Raw genomic sequence first — 9282 nt, forward strand, 5'->3', positions numbered from 1 at the left:
AGATTCAAGATATTTGTTGCCTGGTGGCTGAGAATGGACTAATGAGTCAATAGCATTCTAGTTCTTTCATTTTTTTATATGAAGGTGTGTCTTCCTTCCCCTTTTAGACTCCTCAGCCTGCACTCTAAAATGTGTAGCAGAAATGTCATTTTGTTCGCAAATCATCTCTTGCATACTCTCCTCTTCTCTGCACACCTCTGAAGACTGAGTTTTGAGCTCTGCTCTTGTAATGAAATTCCTCTTGTTCGTTATTATCTCTGATCGTCCCTCCCTTATTACTCTGAATTCTTCCTTCTGGACATTATGATTCATTTCCTCCAGCTTCTGCAAGCTAAAATTTAATGCAGCTAAAAACATCTAGTATGCTCCCCTTAAATCAGAAAATTAATATCAGTATACATAGTCTTAAAGACAGGATATTCTTTCCCCTATAGTTTCAGCACAATACTGTCTTCCATTTCAGCCTATTTTCCCTCTATCCCATTCATGAAATGAACTTGGGTTTTCTTACAAATCAAAAAAGTTCTTTTCTAAGTTAGAATCATATTTAAAGATTTTTTTCTCCTTTGAAACAAGGTTTCTGGTTACTCATAATTCTGTGTGGGTATGTGTACCCACTTGCCCATTGACAACTTTCTTGGAGTTCAAGATTAAATAGATGACTTTGTGATGCTTGGCTGCTATTCACCCTGATCAACTTGTTAAACTCATAATGTTGACCTCTCTTCTGTTGTATCTTATCCTTTTGAAAGTAGCTAAAAAGACAGTGTGCTTTCAGGTTACCTTGGAAGTGCTTTGTATTTCCCTAGCACCTTGAATTTTAAGTCATAAGATCGATCTCATGAAATGTAACTGTTGTAAATCCCATGTGGCTTTACTTAGCCTTTTCTTTTTTCTAAAAAAAAAAAAAAAGAAGAAAGTTTAAAGAGCTATGTTTGGATGGCACCCAGCCACTTTGGGTTTGTAATCTCATTCCTAAAACAAGTGAACTGTCTAAGCAGAAAGTACTTATTTTCTTATTGGTAAAGTTCAGTTTAGTCAACTTTTGTAAGTGTGATTCATCATCCAAACGATGCCTGAGTTCTATTTCTCTAGGAATATTTACTTCCTTTTCACTAATCAACAACTAAAGATTTACGTCGCAACAGGGCAAAATTTTTTGGGGGGGGAGCACAAGAAGAAAAAGGAGGGAGCAATTTTTGTGTATTTATTTTAAAAGTGTTCTCTTAAAAAACGGCCCCACATCTTGAATTCTCAGTAACTATTTAAAATGAAAAGTAACTTGTACAGTATGAGTTGGTATTTTTAAACTAAAAAGCAAGTAGTTAATTCAAGGCTCTGGCAGCCGATTTTGTTTACTGATCTTTTCTGATTGTTGTTTTCTTGATAATGGAGCAAGCCACTGAATGGCTGTTTGAGCCCAGGCGCCACAAACATAAACTTCACAGCTTACAATGTCCCAAGCCATGATGGAGGATCTCTCCACACCTCCCAGAGACTTCTGAAGTGTAGACAGAGAAGTTGGTTCACAGGGAGCGAAGGAGGGGGAGGGGCGGCAGGGAAGGCTGCTGAGTGTTTGCTGTGAGCATTGTTACTATCACATCCTTTAATTTTTATGGTACTTAAGCTGTTGGCTCCAAGAAGCCAGTTTCTGTGTCTCAAGGAAGCCAGTCTCTTCCTGGAACTGCACTTACGACTCCTTGATTCTAATTTCTAAAAATTTATTTTGCAAATCTTTCTGCTTAATTATCTGTCTGCAAGAGCGCTCAGCATTGATAAGCGAAAGGTTCTAAAAAGAAAATTATATATATGTGTGTGTGTGTGCATACCTACGTATATACATACATATATACACATATATTTTTCTTTATATCATTTATATGTGTATGTAAACACACACACACAGCCCCCCAAAGAGACCACCTGGATTTGGAAGAAAGATGTGGGGTAAGATTGCTTTTCGCCAGGTGGGGAAGAAAGACACATTGACCCTCCCTTTCCGAAGCCATGTCACATTCTGCTTAGCCTTAGAGCTGCTTATTCCTTGCCTGGAATCCTCTTTCCATTCCATTGATTAAAAGTTAGTGTTCATTTTGAAGTGATGTTATTTGTGGATTTGACCGAATTAGCTACTTAATTTTGCGGGTTGTCCGAGTGCTTCTACTCCCAGGTGCGTTGCCGGAGTCCAGCAGGCAGGGCAGCGCCTGTCCGCACTCAGGTTAGGGGTGGGAAGTGCTGGGAATCGGGGACCCGGACACTAGTCTAACCAGCCCCGCCGCTTCCGCGGGCAAGTCAGCCCTTGATCCCTTAAAGCAGGGACAATCGACGTGGTCCGAGAGAGAAAAATAAGGGTATTTCTGGGCCCTTCTCTTTCAGAAGTTGATCAGGTTCGCAGATCTGGAGGGCTAATCCAAACAAGGTGCTTGACTTGTGAGGTCGCGAGTCTAGACAGAGCTGGTGGCTCGGCGGCTCCTTATCTTTCCCTGGAATCAGCCGAAGAGGCGCTCCCTGGCCCACTCTGCTCGGCTCGCCCGGGTCCTGAGCCACCGCTCGACGCAGACTGCACAACAAACACAGCACCTGAGACTTTACGGCTCACTTTATTGTTTAATAGAGAATGCTGCATAACATTCATTTGTCTTCTTGGTTCGGCGACCTGGCCGCTTTGCAGCCACAGACGCTGGGTGTGAGCCTGCGCCAGCGCCGGTCCGTTTTGGTCCCCACGTTGAGCAGCGCGTTCCACTCCAGCACCGCGCGTGTAAGCGCGTACAACTCTGTCCCTGCGCCCTCAGGCTCCTGGAGAGGTACCCTACTGCAGTCCCTTTCTTGCTTCCAAAGCCCGAGGCGGAAGGGTGGAGGGACAGTGGAAGAAAGCTTAGGCGAGGTGTCTTTGACTAATCCAGTATCTCCTCTTGCGCCTGGAAATGACAGTTTTGCGCCAAAGCCATTTATGGTTCGCAGGGTCAGTGGGCTCTGACTCAAGGGCAGTCAATAAAAACATTTAGTTCAGTAATAAGCTGAGTTTTTTTTTCCCCGGATGTACCGAGAAGGATGTGTTACCATCTTAGACAAGGTGTCCCTGCGTAGCCATCGCCCTTTCCCCACGAGTATAAACAAGTGGCGTGACTTTCCAGTGTTTTCGTGACCACTTTACAGGGGACATCATAGAAGCCTTGGTGCTCTCTAACCGGCTGCCATCACAAAGAGACTGGCAGTGTTATCTACTTGGGAACAAGGGAACTATTGGGACAGATTTTGTAAAGCCCATTTTGGAGATGCAAATAGCTGGGCTTGGAGATTTATAGTGAAGGATTTTGTGGCTCGAATTCCAAATTAATTGAGATTAAGTTGTTTATAATTTTGGCCCTTCCCTATGGGATTTGTTTTTTGTTGTTTCAGGAAAAGGCGGTTTCTAGTTACATCTGAGAACTGACTATTCTAGTTTGCAAGTGTGTGTGTGTGTGTGTGTGTGTGTGTGTGTGTGTGTGTGTGCGCCAGACAGAGAGAAAGAGAGAGATTGGCATAGAATAGGTAATACTGCCTCTGTTTGAAAACTACCTATAGATGTAGGTGAGAGTAATTTGGTTATGATCTTAACGTGGTGTTAATACAAACACCAGATTTCCCAGCTTTGGTGACACCCAAAATCCACACCTTCGTGTTTTCCTTGCCTGTTTTCTGTGTCACAGCTGTGGGTCACAAGGAAAAAACAAAAACAAACAAACAAACAAAAACGACAAAACAAGGCAAAACACAAGTTTTGTGAAATTGAAGAATTTCTGTAGGGAGATTTTTTTTTATTAATATTTATTTCTTTCTTCAGAAAACAATCCTTAGCAATAACTCAGGCACAGACTTTTCTTTTTCTCATGGGTAAAGGTTACTGTTTATTTTGACCTGTCACAAATACAATGTGTTGTTTGAAACATGTTAAAGTTAGCAGGTATGTAGAGATAATACTAGACAGGCCACTGAATATGATAAAGTAAAATATGGTGGGAATTAACTTTTAAAGGCTATGAAAGATTTTACTTTTTGCTTTTTAATTTTCTTTCAAAAAGTATTTATCTATTTTCTCAGAGTTCTGTAATAACAAACAGTAAACTTGTTCAATGCACACAGTAAAGATATGATTTGCCAAATGTTACTTGTGCAGGTTCTATTCTGTTATTTTTTTCCTAATTTTGATTACTCATATTCTCGATTAGTTTTAAATAAGTTTCCTTTCCGTCCATAAAAAAAAAAATTGCCCGCACCTAGGTAAAGACATGTTTTGTCTTAAAATTTTCAATTCTTATTTATTAGAACAACTATTAATTTGGTTTATTAATTATAAATAGGAGGTTTACTCTACAAGTAGTTTTAACCAAAAAAATTTATACCTGATTTTTGGAAGGATTAGGAAGAAACAGAAAAAAAAATGAATTAGATTTGTAAAAATAATATATACTTTGAAACAGTGTGTTTTAAGTATGGAAAAATTTGGGGGCCCAAGTAGTAAAAATCTCATATTCAACTCTAAAAGCATAACTGATGGTTACTTAATTTTTTATTTCAGTAGTCCAAGAATTTGTGTTATGGGAGATCAGTTCTCAAAAAGAAATAGTTGAAATAAAAATAGGCTGGCAACCTAAAAAACAGTGTTTCATTTACAAAACAAAATGAGTGATTTTGTTTTTAAAATACAGCAGTTTACTTTCACTAACATGGAATGGCTGATATCTAAAAAGATTACATGTGGAAAATATGGATTAGCAGTTTCTGAAGAATAAAACTTTTTAGTAAATTTTGAAATAATTCATTTACTTTCCTCCGTAACATGGAGATATTTTGGAGATTGCTACTTAGAATTCTGTTTTTGTATCAAGCACATTTCATATTTTAAGACTATGATGTAATCTTAAAATCTTTGTAACTTCAAAGGCATTAATCACGTTAACAGTTTATACATGGGCAAATTTCTATCTATTTACTAGAAGTTGAACACTTGGGTGAAGGATGCTTTACTGCCGATAAAAACTTACCTTTTAGTTCTGTTATCCCATCAGGATGGACTCATAAGTCTCATTAATGTTAATGGAAAATGTCCTTGTCTGTCATGTGCAAAAAAGGGCTTGGAGATATTTCAGCCAGCAGTTTCTTTGTAGCAAGTATGCTAGGGCTAAAACCACCTAAGAAGTAATTTTGATCCCATCTAGGCCGTGGGAATATGTTAGTCTAATAAATGAAAATAAGCATATGAAATTGCTTATTCCAGTAGGACTGGAATTCACTTTAAAGACAAATGCATTATAGAAGGGGGGAAAAAAAGGCCTGAAAATATTGTTCTCACATTTTAGAATTTTAGGAGTAACCCCTTAGTTAACTGATAGTTCATAAATACTGCTACTAGGTAGATGATATAACTTCTCTGCTGCTGAGATCTAGAACCAAAGTTGCTCTATACTGCTTACTTAACCACATAGGAAGTTGTTTGCATTGAACTATTTACTGGAATTTGAGTGATGCTTTGTTTATGTTTTCATTTTGTAGTAGTGATAAATTATGTGAAATCAGTCTTGTGGATAAACATATGAATTCCTAATGTGTATTGTGGCAGCCTTTGGCTGTGGCCTAGAGTTTTCTCTAGGGCAAAGCTAAGTGACTGGTATTAGACTAGATTCTCTAACATTATAGAACTGAGTGATAGTCCAAGAGTATAAATGATGAATGTTGTTCACATTCAATGTTGTTTTGGTTATTCAAGCTAAAATATTCTAGAAGCACTACATAGACTTTTAATTCCTTATAGGGAACATCAAGAAAGGAGTCAGTTTCTTCTAGAGTGAGAGGTGCATAATGGTTGTTTCTGCCATGGCGTAACACTTTTCTATCTGTAAAGAACTTCGCAGTCATCAGTTATGCATGAGAGCCACCAGAGCCCGTTTTCCTAATGACCTCTGTACCTGTTTTTCAGAACAACTCTTAGTTTCCTTGTTTTTCCTTCATATGTGTAATAGCAGAACTTCAAAGAAGTCCTTGGTGACTCGAGTGAGGACTATGCTAGATCAGATAATGAAAATTATTTTACCAACATTTTCAGTGATGTCCAGTCTTCTTCTAGAAAGTGAGGAAAGAAGATGAAAGGGAAAGGGATGGTTGCCAAAAACTGTAGCAAAACTATAATTTATCACCTTAAAGCAGTGGCTCCCAAATCTGTGTTACACTCTTAGAAATTATCGAGGACAAAAACGGAACATGGGAAGGAACAAATAAGGGAATAAAAGCTGGCCATGCCAGCCAGCAGTGGCAACCCGCTTGGGTCCCCTTCCATGCTGTGGAAGCTTTGTCCTTTCGCTCTTCACAATAAACCTTGCTACCACTCAAAAAAAAAAAAAAAAAAGAAAGAAAGAAATTATTGAGGACCTCAAAGGTTTCATTTATGGGAGTTATATCTATGAGTAGGTACCATATAATATATTAAAATAATTTACAAATATTAATTCATTAAAAATAACACTACATGATAATGTAAACAACTTTTTAATAAAAATAACCATAGTTTAACAAAACAAAAAAATTTAATGTGAAGAATGGAATTCTACTTTTGCAAATCTTTGAAATATCTGACTCAAATGAAGACAATTGAATTCTCGTATCTGCTTCCTCATTCAAACTATAGTGATATCATGTAGCCTCTGAAACTCCAGGTTCACTTGTGAAAGAATGAAAGTAAAAAGGCAAATGAGGTCTTAACTTTTTATTTTTCCTTTGAGACAGTGTCTCACTCCATCACCCAGGCCGGAGTGCAGTGACATGATGTTGGCTCACTGACCCCTCCTGGGTTCAAGCTATTCTCTTGCCTCAGCCTCCCAAATAGCTGGGATTACAGATACCCACCACCATGCTTGACTAATTTTTGTATTTTAGTAGAGACAGGGTTTCGCTATGTTGGCGAGGCTGATCTTGAACTCCGGTCCTCAAGTGATCCACCCACCTTGGCCTCCAAAGTGCTGGGATTGCAGGCATGAGCCACCACGCATGGCTCAACATTATCCTGAAAAGAGTTTTGACCTCACAGACTCCCTGAAAATATTTCAGGAACACCTTCTTAGAGTTCCTCAGAGCACATATGAAGAACCATTGGCTTTAAAAGATGGGCTTTGCAAAATGATTACAGAGAAACTATTGCTTGAGGAAATTTATAATAATTGCTTGTATTAATGCTCTGGTAATATAGATTTGTTTTTTACATCAAATCTAGGTTGCAGTTTTATTTTGTGACTTTTCAGTTACATCATCAAACACTGTTCAAAAAGCCCCTTATACACAGGGCCTTGAAGAAAAATATACGGTGATGTTCTATAACTGAAAATTTAAGTCTCCACTTTAAGAAACTCTAGGAGAGAAAGCCATATGAACATTAGCTTGTGTATGTAAAATGTGCTGGACTTTAACAATTTTTAGAGCCTAATTTTGTGAAGTTGTGGAGGATATGATCACTGAAGAGAATTTTGAAATTCATCCCAAATAATTTGAACTTGTTATAGGTAGGAATTGCTAGCCACAGGATTTTGAGGCCAGGAATTAAAAGTCACAGTTATAATTCAGAAAAGTTATTTGGCTTTTGAAATGAAATAGGGCGGTAAGATGAAAGACTGAAGGCCAGGAAGATAACAAGTGAAGGATCCTAGTGGTTCAGGCATGGGGTGGCATGAAGAGAAAGGAAGACATTGATCTGAGGCAAATTCCAAGGAACTGACTCATATGGGGAGTCTGGTAGTTGTGCATCAGAATTTGTTTTTCCCTTCTTTATAAGCATATGGATAGGTTGCATATGCCAGGCTCCCTTACAGTTAGTTGGGTGGGTCACATGACTACATGTTGCTAATGGAATCTAAACAGATTTGTTTTTTGATGTGAAAAAAATCCTATATCACTAGAGCATTAATACAAAAGAAGTACTATGGGTCATTCTAGACTTAGGTTTTGAGATAGTGAGTATGCTTCCTTTATGCTCTCTTTTTCCATTCAACTAGCTGGTACTCGCAAAGGTATACATACAGAAGATCAACATGACAGAAATAACCAATGTCCCAGATAACATCAGGGAGTGGAGCTGCCTGCCACCTTGAAACATTCAGCTCAAACTGTAAAGGAGAAATATGTTTTAGTTTCTTTAAGCCACTGAATTATTGTGTCTTATTTGTTGCATTTCCCTAGCCTAGACTAAGCCAGATACAGACTAAAGCATTAAGGTAGCATTAAGAAGTCAAGGGTAACTCAGAGGTTCTGAATGTGAATTACAGCATCTGAAGGAAATGTGGATTTACTTACTTGCTCACTGTTTCATTAATCCATTCAAATTTTTCTCTAGTGTTTACTAAGTGTCATGCACTATTCTATGTGCTAGTTATATAGAAGTGAACAAAACAAAAAGTTCTACCTTCATGGAGCTTAGATTTTTGTGGTGCATTCAAAGAACATACAAATAAGTGCATACTATAATGAGGGAAGGGATAGACACTATAAGGAAAAGTCACTCAGAGGAAGGGGATAGAGAGATTGATATCAAGTAATGCTTCTTTGAGGAGGTGACCTTTGAAGAGGTGATGAATGCTCAAAAAAAGTGAAAATGAGATAAATGTGTATGCATCAATTGTGTTAATATATTGAAGCTGTGTCTTTGAGTTTTGATATACCCTTGTTGTATCTAAGACTGTACATAAAGAAATAGATCAGTGTTATGTATCTGGAAGTTATTCTCTTATATAACAGTGAAAATAAAAGAATCCGTGAAGAAGTTGAAAAAGCAGAAAGACACAAGTAATGTAGTAATTCTTCCAAGATACATTGAAAGAAAAGTGACTGGAAAGGTATAAGAAAAAAAAGAAAGACATAAATGTGAGAAATAAGTGAAGAGATCAGGGTGGTGATGAGGAAAAATAAAAGACAATAGAAATGTCTCAGGAACTGAAGCCAGAAGTCTTCAAAGGGGTAGGTATGAAAAGCTGTGCCCCATACATCAGAAAGATCAAGGAAGATAAGGACAGAGAAAATGCCTTTGAACTTGGCTGAATGGAGGTCATTGGATACCATAAAGAGGCAAAGATGGAAGCCAGATTTAGGAGGGGAATTAGGGAGAAAATATTTTAAATATAGTTCATCTAACTCTTCACTATTGTTATTGGACATTTATTGAGTAAGGTGATTCTATAGAGCTCTACTCTAATAACCAAACATTTGCTGAGTCTAGTTACCAGGCTTGTGAAGAATGACTGAAGAAGTACCAACGGCTGGTAC

Source organism: Macaca mulatta, chromosome 6, assembly GCF_049350105.2.
Source record: "Macaca mulatta isolate MMU2019108-1 chromosome 6, T2T-MMU8v2.0, whole genome shotgun sequence".
Taxonomy (NCBI): domain Eukaryota; kingdom Metazoa; phylum Chordata; class Mammalia; order Primates; family Cercopithecidae; genus Macaca; species Macaca mulatta.